At 42.5% G+C, this 12,669-nt stretch overlaps 1 protein-coding gene across 1 annotated transcript in view; it reads left to right on the forward strand.

Annotated features, from left to right (window-relative positions):
• The window catches only part of GALNT10 (polypeptide N-acetylgalactosaminyltransferase 10), a 100,155-nt gene that overhangs the window by 43,862 nt on the left and 43,624 nt on the right, over positions 1-12,669 (forward strand). The window lies entirely within an intron of this gene.

Genomic DNA, 12,669 nt, shown 5'->3' on the forward strand with positions numbered 1-12,669 from the left:
CTCAACAGCTGCATAAGAAGCCATTCAAGTCTTGCATTTGTAAAGTTAATGCTTTCTTTGCTTACCCTTTGAATTGTATCCCAAGTTTTTTGATGCATTGTTCTGTTATCAGGACCACTTTTGAATTTTAATCCTGTTCTCCACTTAGCTGGCAACATCAGCAGATTTAACAAGCATGCTTTTCATTCCAGTATTGGAATCGATAGATAATTTTACAGGGTCTAGAAGGATTCTGGCAAAGTTCACTTTGACACATGACCTGAATGTTTGCATCCAAATGTGTACATTTTTATAAGATTTGAGTGAATTCCAATTTGGATATTAACAATAACAAGACTCAGTGTACTCAGGTTTGCATCACTGAGTAGAGGGATGCTTCTCTTTTCCCTCCTGTCTGCCCAGATGTTAGCTGTCCCGGAAAGAAGCTGCTTGTTTCTTTGTTTTAATCCTGACACTGCTGTAGTTAGTAGCAGTTTGTCATTCTTAAGGTGACACCTAGAAGGGATTTGTCACCTTTTAGGAATGTACAGTGTTCTGGTATCTGCATCCCCAGCCCTGCTTTTCCTCAATTCCCCAGAAGTGTTTGTCATCTTTCAGTTATTGGAAACCTCATCTGTCTTCTGCAGGCACTTGGAGATAATGGCCCTGCGACTGTCAACCAGCTTCTTCCCTGACCCAACCAATTTATCTTACTAGTTTCTATTTTTTCCCTGTTGTACCCTAGCCAGGCTTAGAGTGCACTCTTGCTATGCTGGTACCAAGAGCAATCAGGGAGTTTCTTGCCATGTTACAACTTGAAGCTGCCCACGTCAAGCGGTGATGACTACTAGAGGGCATCTCTAGGAGGGACCAATGTACCTACGCAGGATCTTGCCTCTGGACTCAGCATTTCAGTATAGATTTCTTGATCGTTTCCTGGCCTTAGGTCAGCCTCAGCTCAGCCCAGGGTGGAGACGTGGACAATTAAAAGCCTTGGGATGGCATAAAGATGCGTGATGTTCACAATTTCGTGCAGTATTTGAAAGGGGTAGAGGCAGACCTCTTGAGCAGCTTGCTTAGAAGAGAAGTATTAAACCTGGGAAGTGTGATCAGAGGGCACATATGGTAGACACGAGTACTGCAGGAAGTTCTGCCAATGCTTTCCTTGTGGAGGGAGGAGTGGTAAAAGGGTTGCAGACATTCCCTTGCTGGGTATGTGTACTTGGCACTACAGTTTTTAACTGGTGAGAAGTCTCTATCCATTACTGTAAACACAACTTTTTTTAAGGTGCCCAGAACTTTCCATGGGATGACCTTCCCTGTATGGTTCATGGTGGGGTTTCAGTCCTTAATCATGTGATGTGCGCGTTCTGCAAGTCATCTTTGCAGCCCATCAGTGGTGGCTTGGTCTCCTAGAAGAGGTTGAAGACTGAAGTTAAGATTTTTGTGCTCGGCTTTTTGTTCCCAGTGAGATAATGCAGCTTGTGTTGGGTCTCAAGGAGCGGCTCATGCTTCCTCATGAGAACTGCTTACAGGAACACCGTAACAGTACAAAAGATTCCTACAGCTGTTGCCCACATGTTCTGCACGTATACAGCAGGACTCCTCCTCACCATCAAGGGCAGTAATTCTGTGTACTGCCTTCTGTACAAGGAGAATCTGGAGATGCAAATGAAGCACAAGTACATCAAAGGAACTGACAACATAAACAGGGGGAAATTGGTGGTAGCGCGGCTCAGATTTTTATTTTTTTTTTTTTTTTTTTGAGTAACTGGGGTAATAGCAGTAAGTCTGATTCTGAGAGGAGTGTGATTAATCCTGGCGTAGATCTGTGCGTTTGCTATTGCTGGGTGCAATGTACTAGATGTCTGAGCGGCAGTTAAATAACTTCTTGGGAAGAAGAGACATGTTAAATGTTGCTTTTTAGTGCTGATGTTTTCAGTTTAACATAACACTGTCAAGAAGCATCAAGTCTGCTAGGAAGTTGGTAGAGAATTTACTTTAAAATCCTTAAAATAGCTAAAAGGAAAATAGTGGTATTCTGTTGCTGAAAACCAGAAAAATGTGGTTTTGCTGCATTGCTGCTAGCAAAAAGCTGTGCTGAAACCGATGCTAACAGTATGAATTAGGAAGCAAAGCAAAAGGTGGACTCCTTCAGGCACCACCTGAAGCAATAGTAAATGTTTAATTGAAAACAATGTAGCGTTTTGGGTTTTTTTTTTTTCCTAAACCAAGGCTGTCACAGTGATTGTTATGGGTACTGTTGGTTGCCCAGTGACTGAAAGGCAAGCAAGCAGTGTCAGCGTGGAAGGCATGGAGTGAAGAGTATGGAAAATAAAATAGAAACATTCTTGTGATTCTCTTTGCGTTGTTGGCTTTAGCCAGAACTATTTTGTTCAAGTCATGTTTAAGTGTTACGTGAGCATGGTATTGTTCCTGGTAGCAGGAGATAACTGGGAGAAAAGTACCCTCTGATAATACCTGTAAGCCTCTTGATGTCTTAAGTTTTCCCTAGAATCCTTTTGGCCTGGGTCTTTTTTCAGCAGGGGAGGGGTGGCAGGCTCCTGTGTCACCCAGCCACGTTTCCAGGAACAGATTATTGTTAAACTGCAAATGTGATCTGCTGAGCAAGATGAGCTGGCGCGGTGTGTCTGGGGATTATTTCCTGTGCTAGCAGGTGCATGCTGCTGGTAGATGATTTGACATCCTCTGCTTTTGGGTCTAACTTTTTGACAGACAGTGTCGTCATTCTGAGTCAGGTTGTGCCACCTTTTGAATTTCTGATAGGAGATATTTCTATAATTTTGTGTAACTCTTAATGATGGATAAGGCCTCAAGAAAAAAGCTAAAATACAGACTTTTTGTGCCGTATCTTTCAAAATTCATTAGGGAAAACACAATTTCTAAGCTTGATATGCAGCTTGCTATGGAAAGCACTCTGCTGACATAGAACACAATCTCAGTACCTGGCAAACAACTAAATGGGAATTATGGTTCTTATTCCAGTTTTTGCATCATATCCGTCACATGACTTTTGTATGGATTGACTATAGTTTTCAGTAGCAGTAAATGTTGGGCTGGTTTTTATCTTTTTGGAGCTTTTCAGAACAGTGCTATTAACCTTTCTGAAGCCAGTGTAGTCCATGTGCTGTGACAAATCTTTGCACCTCCCCAGGGCATCAAACTTCTGTAATACGCCCTTGAATTTTACTTGAATAAGTTTGGCATCAGCCCAATTTCCATGAAGAAAGGTAAATATGCGACCTATGCTGTCAGCTGTTCCAAAGACTGCTGCAGCTCTACTTATGAATACAGTAAGGTCTGCTTTTCCAGGCAAAACCCAGATAGCTTCTGTTTACTATTATGAACTATAACTGTTGGCAACCTTTCAAACTGCCTTGCTCATCCTACCTCAGAAAACATGTTATAATGCAGTCTCTTGTCTTACTTCTGCCTTTCTCTATCACAAAGTGCAAGGCATCCTGGTAGTATAGTTTGCATGTTGGTAAGCCCCAAAATTGAGTGGTTTTCTCTTGATCTTTTTTTTTTTTCTTTTTTTCTTTTTTCTTTAAAATACCAGTTATACCAGGGTTTTGCAGGGACCCAGTGCTCACTCAGGGAGATTCCATTTAATGAAACTGTCACATTTCTTTTATCATTCAAATAGTTACAAATGCTATAATTTTTTTTTTTTTTTTTTTTTTTTTGTAAACAGAACGAAGTCAAACTTGCAGCCACACCTTTGCCAGCTCCAGCTCTGTGCAGCAGCAGGCCCAGTTGCAATCTTGTATGGGTTGTCTGCGTGTTGTGAATTTCACTTCTGTGTAGTATTTCTGTGTTAAGGACATACTGGATGTTTGTTGTGGTGTATGTTTAATGACATTTCTGCATTTCTGCTGGTATGATACATGGTTTGATTCTCTGCTAGTATTCCAAATATTTGGAAGTTGTGTTCATCTGAGCAGTTCTTTATTTGGCATAATGTTCCTATAATCTGATCAGGAGTTTATATCTTAAGTACAGGAAATTCATGGAAATGATAGAATTAATAGGTTTTGTATCCTGCGTTTTTATTAAATCTTAATGCACATTAGTTAAGTGTTTCTGCAGATGCAGCATAATCTGTAAGTCTAACTGGTAAGTCAGATTTCAGAAACGGTGCTCCGAAGTATGTCCTTACAGGAAACTAATACAGCCTGTGTGCCGTTTGCTCCTGTTAAATGGAGCGTGGATATATGCAGACATCTGGAGGGTGCTGCTTCAAATGTCCATTTCTAAAATTGATCTCCGAACCAGCTTGTTCACCTTCTTTCTGTGAATACAAGGCTTGTGGTATTTAAGACAGCTTCAGATAGCACTAAATGCTGTGGAAAACAATGTACATCTCTCTGGATTTCATCCTCTCAGATTCTGCCAGGAGTTGCGGTCAAAAACCAGCTCTTTGACACACGTTAAAATGCTGCATGTATGCTGGTTCCTTGGGAGCGCTCACCTCGGTTTATGTTTCGAGAAAGCACATAAAACAGAACAGGAAGGAGGGAGGGATGGGGAATCTTTAATCTCATTTGGAATGGCAGTTCAGAGTTGACTTTTGTCTGCATCTTCATACTTCACGTTGTTGCTGTCAAAGCCCCTCCCGGCTGTCGCACCCCAGGCAGGGTGAGTAAGGGGTTGTGTCTCCCATCTAGACTGGAGGGTAGCCCAGCGAGTGACATCTTGTTTGGGAATTTTATGATGTGTTGCTGTATGCTAAAGCAAGGTCAAAGAAATGTGCTTATCGCTTGAGGGGGGAGTACGAGGAGGTTTCTGATGCAACTAAATGCCTGCAGCAGCTTATTCCACAGCTTTGAGCAGATCCCTGAGACGTGCTGCTATGTGGGAAATGGAGCATTTCTGTAGATGGGAAAGGCTGTAAGCATTTTAGTGAACAGAAAAGATGAGAAAGCTGTTGTGGGCAAATTAAAGCAGAGAGTCCTGCTCTGAAGTCTAAAACTAGGCCAGCTGGGTTTTTAACAGCTGAAAGAGAAGTCTGAGACTGAAACTGCTGTGGTACCGCAAGGTGTGCTAAAACCCGGGGACGAACTCACCGCTTGGTGCTCAGTGCTGGCTTTGGAAAGGCACTGTGCGTTTGGAGGCCTGGATTGAATTAGTCAAACAGTAAGTTTAGAACAGCAAACACTGCAAGACTGTAATATTATTTCTAAGGGAAAGCGAAGAACAAAGTGTAAGGTGTTTGTTTTAGATCGATGACTAAGCTAGATGTCATATCGCTGTCCTCAGCTGATGTCTTTAGACTTTAATTGGCTGATGAACCAGGATTTTTTTGCTAGATAAAATTTTGTTTGTGCTAAGGGATTTTCAGCAATTGAAGCTGAATAAAACTTGTTAACTGAAGGAATTTAAGAGGGGGGGGGGGATGGGATGTGTCAGTTTGAGCAAGTACTGTTCTAGCACTTGATACAAAAAGCTTTCTGCATTAAAAACTACAGTCAGCTAAAACTGGGTAATGCTTAAGCAGTAGGCTGTCCTGTCCACCACGGAGCTGAATGCCTGGTGTTCTGCAACAAAAATATTTCTTTAATATCTTTACAAGCAGCTACTGAGTGTCCCTGGCCATTCTGCAGAAAAGGCTCTGCTTTGTGTCTGTATGCACCGACCCGTTCAGCTGGTTCTGGTCAAGCTGTAGTTTAATTAGCTGCCCTGGGCTAATGACTGATCCAGGAGTTCCTGCAGTATTTGTGGCTCTACTTTCTGAAGGAAGCAGGCAAGTTATTTCCATACCCCTTTTCTCATAGAAAAGCACAAATCTGAACATGTGGATTTCAATGTTAGTGGTGTTTCAGGTGGGAGAGAAGAGGACGATGACCAAATGGTAGCATCATGGTATTGTGCAGGAAACTTCTAGGTCTGGTTCGAACCTGTTGCTTGGATCTGAGTCGCAACACAGCTGTGAAGACATACTTGGCTTTTTTGTCTTAGAAAGCACTTAATCATTCCACATGATGTGCTGCCATGTAGTCCTGTGTTGCCTTTTAATAGTTCCTGAAATGCTGAAGGTATAGATTACGTTAATGGAGCTTTTAAATTTTTTATGGACTGAAATAGCTTCAAAAATTAACCTTTTGAAAATGCTTGGGTAGATTGCACGACAAGGCTTTTAGCAGCTTTCTTTTTCTGGTATGCTATCTCCTGTTCCAGTAAATGAAGAGCTTTGACTGACCGAGGCTGTGCTCATCTTCCTGTCCTAGGACGAATGCCTCTAGCTGATGTTGTAGATATTTTTATTTTTCATTAGATCATCTGAAAGTCTCGGTTGTTTTCATGCCAGTATGAAGGATGGAGGCTGTTTGTGCTGTGCGGGTGTTGTACCAATTTGTTGTTCAACACGTGATAATAGATCTCTGACAAACCAAAGAAGGTTTTTTATTTCTTCATGGTGCAATAAGACTTGGTATCTATTTGTTTATGAAAAGGTTGCCTGCATTTAGCATGGATGGTCCCACGATCATTAAAACCTGGGCTTCTTGCTGTAGTGAGGGGGAGGATTCCACCTTGTTTCTGCCAGACCTGGCTTCTCTCATGTTTCCTGACTTCTGAAACCCCCTGGGTACTCTAGGTTTTGGGAAACTGGAGAGAAGCTGGCTATAGATGTTTCTTATTTCTGCTTTGCTGTGGCACAGATCATGATAGCTAGGTTGTACCCAAAGTGTATGATCTTGAGTCTTCCGCTGAGTCCACCTAATAGAAGAGGGCTTTCTATTTGCTCTGTCTTTTCCTCTTGTTTTTCTGGATTGTTTTGTCATCTTCAGCATCTTGTTGTAGGATATAAATGCAAGATATACTTGCTGAGGTGCTGGGATAAATGAAGAGACCTAGGGTGGAACAGAGACCCCTTTTAACACGGTCTCAGAAGATCATAGCTTCTTGGGTATGATCATAGTTCCTTGGTTTAAAAAAAAAAAAATTCAACAAAAAAATGTTTCAACAGGGTTTGAGATCTGTACAGCATTATGATGAGCGTATGCACTTCAAGTCTTTTTTCCTCATGTAGAGAAAACTCTTGGCTTACATCTGCTTACCTTTCCATCCACCCTTCTTTTATTCTGGCTGGAGCCAGGCACACTAAATAGTGATTAAACAAAAGATTAAAATTCCATTTTTGTGCATTTGGCATTTGAATTCTGATCAATTGCTTTGGCTGCGTGTTAAGTAACAGAATGGTAGACAACAGAAGGGGCTTATTTACAGCAATCTGTCTAAATCCATTTTCAATGTATTGCTTTATATGCCTTTCTACTTTAATTCATTTTCAGTTTTTAAAAAAATGAAGGATGGAAACAAGCAGGAGATTAGTTTAAAATATTGCTGGAGAAGTAATCACTCCTTAGTGGTAAACAACTTCCAGTTCTTAAGGAAAAGAAAATGTGCTTGAGCTGAAATGGAGCTTACGGGCTTGCTGTAGGACTTAATGGATAAAATTCAATGGCTTGTGCACTTACATAGCTTGACTAGATGATCATAATAAACCCTTCGTGCTTTGAAATTTCCTTTTTGCATTGCTGTTTACAACTGACCATTTCAAAACCAAAGAAGTTTTTGCAAAATGAGAGGCTAAGGTAGAGCAAAATGGAAAATTGCAAAGGCTATAGTCTTGCTGACCTGTTTTATAGGGACAGAAATCCGGATCCATAATACCAATTTACCCTAACCACGATAATTTTACCCTAACTGATAACTGCAATGTTCAAACACTGGTTCCTGTATTCCACAGTTCACATGCAGATAAAGGGGGATGTGCTGGTGGCGTTTGGACAAAAATGTCATGCTTCCTGCTATGCAATTAGAATTAATGAGAAATTAGGATAAAAGTGAAAATTGACACGAAATATAGTATTACAGGTAAGACATAGCTCCCCGCAAATGAGATGCTTGTTTAATAGTGAAAGCAAAAGTCAGTCCTAGGAAACTTGCTGTGTTTTGCAGATTGCTTAGACATCACAGTCTAGAGCATCTGTTGAAGGGGTATCATCAAGTTATGTAATTTGCATAATTGAGTCAAATCCCATGCAGCATCCCTGAAGGAAACCACTAAAAAAGGCAACATTCTGGTCCCTGTGTGCTGTGTCTGGATTTCTAGAGCTCAGACATCTTTTACAAAGACGGGAGGAAAAAAAAAAGAAGGAAAAAAAAAAAAAGGAGCTTCCAAAATAACATCAATGTCAGCAACCTGCCCATTTTCACAATGAGAGAGACTTTGAGCGTGCATATGGATATCTTCTGTCTGCCCATGATGGCATGTTGCCCGCCACTTTCCACACTGCTCTGCTAGTAGTGATGACATGAGCATAAAAATTGCAGTCGAGGTGGGGAAGGCAATGTTTTATCGTTCACACTGACTTTTTTTGGTAGTCTGCTGAAATTAAGTTGGTCTTGAAAGTGTGATTCTTAACAAGAACTATGATGCTAATCAGCCTGCTGCAGCTACGCCTTCCCTTTGGGGCTATGTGGGTCGCAGGTGCTAGCAAGGTCACTGAAGCGAAGACACTGATATTCATTTTTTACCACTAAAAGTCACTTCAAAATTAATGTTCAGACATTGTTGACAGAACTTGTTGGTGACTCACAGCAGACTTTTCAGATATGGTGTTTTAATAGCAACCCGCAAAACCAATAGTAAGCGTTGTACGTTTGCTTGCAAGGAGTGCAGTTAGAAGTATTCTAACCTCTTAGCATTTACCCAAGTTGAATTAAATTTAGTGGAGCATTTCTGAATTGGATTGACTAATGTAACTTCTCTGCCCAAAACCGAAAAAACTCCAGAATGCAGCATGTCTGTCGTGACCATCTGCAGCTATGTCTACCCTTCAAGATTTTAAAAGCCACTTAAAGAGAAGTATGTCGATCCAACAGAGATTAATGTTGTGTTTATCTTGTGTGAATCTGGTTTGGCTCTAGTTGTACAGGGCAGTAACATCATGAGCACTCCAGGCAGAGGAACAGATAATGAGTCACCCTACACAGTCCTCATTTTACTTTGCTGGTGCCAAAGTGAGGAAAAGTCACTCCTTGTAAGTCTGCAAGACTGAGAGCTATACAGAGCTCCTTCCTCAGGACTTAAGGATCAATAAATCTTATTCCATGTGCCTCCGAAGTGCAACACTACAGTTCAGAAGGGTCTAAATAACTGATGCGTGTACTCCGTGGTTTCCCCTCTTGCTTAATTTAAAGTTTACAGATTACTGAAGTTTTTCTGTTGACATGTGTGGCCTTGACAGCATTTACCTTAGCCTAACTCAAAGAAGTTTTCATATGTAAATTTATTTGAGACTGAAAGAAGTAATACATCTATCTGCTAGACTTTCTGCTGTCCGCCTGCCTGATTTGGGCTCTTTACATAATACAGTGGCAGTCTCTGATTTCTTCTTTTTTTTTTTTTTTTTTTTTCCTTTTTTTAACAGCACTGGAGGATGGTGTGCTACTGCCTGCTCTCACTCAATATCGCAGTGTTTAAATTGCTTGCGTCGGGTTGTTGCCTGCTCTGAGGGTATTTAAATGCACGCTGCTGACCTCTCTGAACAATGGCTTGAAGCTGTGCAGAAAAATTACTTCTCTGTTCACAATATCCTATATTGAGCGCACAAACACAAGGGTGACTCCAGCCCAGAGCCTGAGCGTGCTCACCCTGGGCAGGGATGGCTGGAACTGCTTTTTAATGGCGTTTAGGTTGCTGCTTGGCTTGATGAGCGTTGGCTGCTTTGGTGGTACAGCTTTGTAATGGTGTGAGATGCCCCTCCTGAAACAGCCGATAGCCCAGTGGTGTGGCTTCCCTCCAGAGGATGCTGGAGATGTTGGTGTGAATCTTTGGGGTATGCTTGGAACTTGTCTCCCGTGTCCAGACAGCTGTTGTGGAGGACAGCTCAAGATCCGTCCCGTTTGTGTATTTCAAAAGGAGAGCAATCCACACAGGTACCTGCAGCAGTGGATGTGTATCTTCTAAGGGATGTTTGCAGACTAGAGTTCAGAGGGAAGAGGGGTGCCTCAGCAATTATAGTTTAAGTTGCCTGAGTGCCAAGAAGGGGTGGGATTTAAAACACTCTTGCCAGTGCCCTGTTAGGCAGCTTAGGTGCCTTTTTGCTGGTGGGTGTCCCCCCCCACCCCGCTTTCTCCAGGGTGCCTGACTTCCCCTGATCGCTTCATAGGGGCTTGGCATAGAGTGCTGGGCTACTATGTGCGCAGTGGGTGTTGTGAGGCTCGGAGTTGCACTCTGTCTCCTTTTAGATCTCGTCACTAGACACTCTTACGGTGCTCTCCTCTTCAGTGGTGGGTGGGATTTCTAGAGTAACTGCTCGTAAGGGATTTACACATGTTGAATCGCAGGAAATGGCAGAAGGGATAGTGGCATTGTAAGTGATTCTCCTGGTGTGCTCATTCAGTCCAGAGCTCTATAAACAAGAGACAAAAAAGACTTAAAATATTGAGGTTTCAGACTTGCCAGTTGTTCCTGTGCCCAGTATGACGCTTGTGCACAAGCCTAGTGCTCAGAAAGTTGGCAAAAACTCTCCTGGCAAGGAGGTGCTCTGGTCTGCGAGAGCTTTCCAGGACTTTTCCTGGCAGGGGAGTATGCTGGGGAGGAAGCTGGCTGGTGAGCAGTGCCGGCAAAGCTCAGATCTCACAGAACGGTAGTGTGCTCTGTGGGTTATTTCGGGGGGGATGATCGGGAGGGAGGAATGTTGTCTGAAAAATTAAAAATTACCATGGTGGCCAGACAAGTAGAAGTGCTGGACTGTTGTGGTCGCACAGGGTAGCTGTTCTGCAGTGCTGAAAATTTGATCTGTTTTACACCAAAAATAACGAAGCTACAGCTTCTACTGTCTGCCTGTCACACAGCTGTCATCCAAACCTGCTCACGTTAGCTGGCACAAGCTAGCAAAAGTCAGGTAGAGTTTGCATAAATTATTTGTGCTAACATTAGGTCAGACGGAGCCATGGGTAGATGCTGAAGTTGGGTTTGCCTGCCCCTCACCTGCACCGTGTCCTGGCTCACTGCACCCCGAGGAGGCACTTCAAACCACCTCTGCTCACAGCAGCAGCCTCCTGAGGTGGAGCAAACATTAGGTTTCTAGCTGGTGTAGGCATATACCCTGTATGTTTTTCAAGGTGCTCTGTGATCACATTGCTGACACGAGCCTCAGATTGACCCAAAGACTAGCTGCATGCTTAGTTGTGCCCCAGAAGTGCTGTTGTCCACTGTGTTTGGTTTGTCCTCCCAGTGCTTTCCTGCACGTTTGGTTCCTGGCTTACGCATTCATCTTGATGCTTAAAAGTACTTTTTCATTATCAGCAGGCAGAAATTCACATAAGAACCGTGGTGTTTAATGGCATGGATGCAAAACCACAAGGCTGGTTAAGCAATTTAGTTTGATATTTATATCTGGTGAGTTCAGGTGAGCCCTTCCAGAAAGGGAGAGCACAGTTCTTCACCACAGCTCTGCTGCTCTGGAGCTGCACTTACCTTCTCCTGGATGATGGGAATCAGTGAGGCTTTTGCAGTGCCTCTCGTGAAACCTCTTTCTGTCAGCAAATGCAAGTCTTCAACACATGTAGTCAGAGGTGAACTGAAGACGTTGGATTGCTGGTGGACATCTTCATTTTATGTCCTAATAGGTGCAGAGTGAAATTCAGGATGATACACTACCAGTTTCTGTATTTGAACAGAAGTAAGGATCTAGAAGAGTAGAGTTCATGGGCTAAAGGGACAGTAATTAACAACGTAAAAATGAGCTGTTGCTTTTGATTCATATAACTTCATCAGAGTTTAAAACAAAAGAACAAGTAACAAAGATGAAGAAAATTAAGGCATCATGGGATAAATGAAAGAAATCAAGTACACCGGCTAAATATAACCCTTCTGGGATTTTTCTTGAAGTCATTGCTTTTCTTCTGGGTGTAACTGTCCTTTCCTGCTAACCAGCCTTTCCTGCCAGTTGTCTGGTTTTCACCACTGTTAACTGCATCCTGTAGTGTGGTCCTGCTTTTCCCATGCTGCCCTGGGAGTTCCTTTCTCTCCATCTTCTTACATCATAAGTATTTTTCAGAGAACGTCCTTGTGAGCTCCAGGTGGCACAAGTGGAAGTGCCTTAATACTTGTTCACATCATGAACTAGCTGACTGACTTCTTGTCCATCCTGAGTGCCCATCAGCTCTCCTTCAGTGAAAACAAAATTAAATTGCAGGGAGCAGGAAGACGAATGCTCTGAGTATTGATGTTAGTTAATTGAAATGTGTAACTGAGTGTCTGGTTTCATGGATGAAACGACTTCTGCCAGGTGTGTTACCATCTGCGAAATGTCAAGAAGCTGAGTGTAAATCATTTTATGATCCGTGATTGAAAGGATCTAGATGATTTAAAAACTTCTTATGCGGGGGTGGGAAGTGGGGGAGTTCTAATAATTCACAGGCCAGTGTTTTATCAGATTGAACTTTATTACTTTTAGGCCACTGGTTTCTCACCCTTTGGCGTGGTAATACAACCAGCACAACTCACCGTTTTCATGCAGTTCCTTTGCTACAGTTTACCACCCATAATAGAGCAGGTGGAGCAGAGCATGTACCTGTGTTCAGCCGCTCTACTTCACTTTGACATCTTCGCTGAAACCTGTCGTCACTGATGGTTTTGTAAGCTAATACACA

Source organism: Charadrius vociferus, unplaced genomic scaffold, assembly GCF_000708025.1.
Source record: "Charadrius vociferus isolate BGI_N301 unplaced genomic scaffold, ASM70802v2 scaffold529, whole genome shotgun sequence".
NCBI classification, from domain to species: Eukaryota; Metazoa; Chordata; class Aves; order Charadriiformes; family Charadriidae; genus Charadrius; species Charadrius vociferus.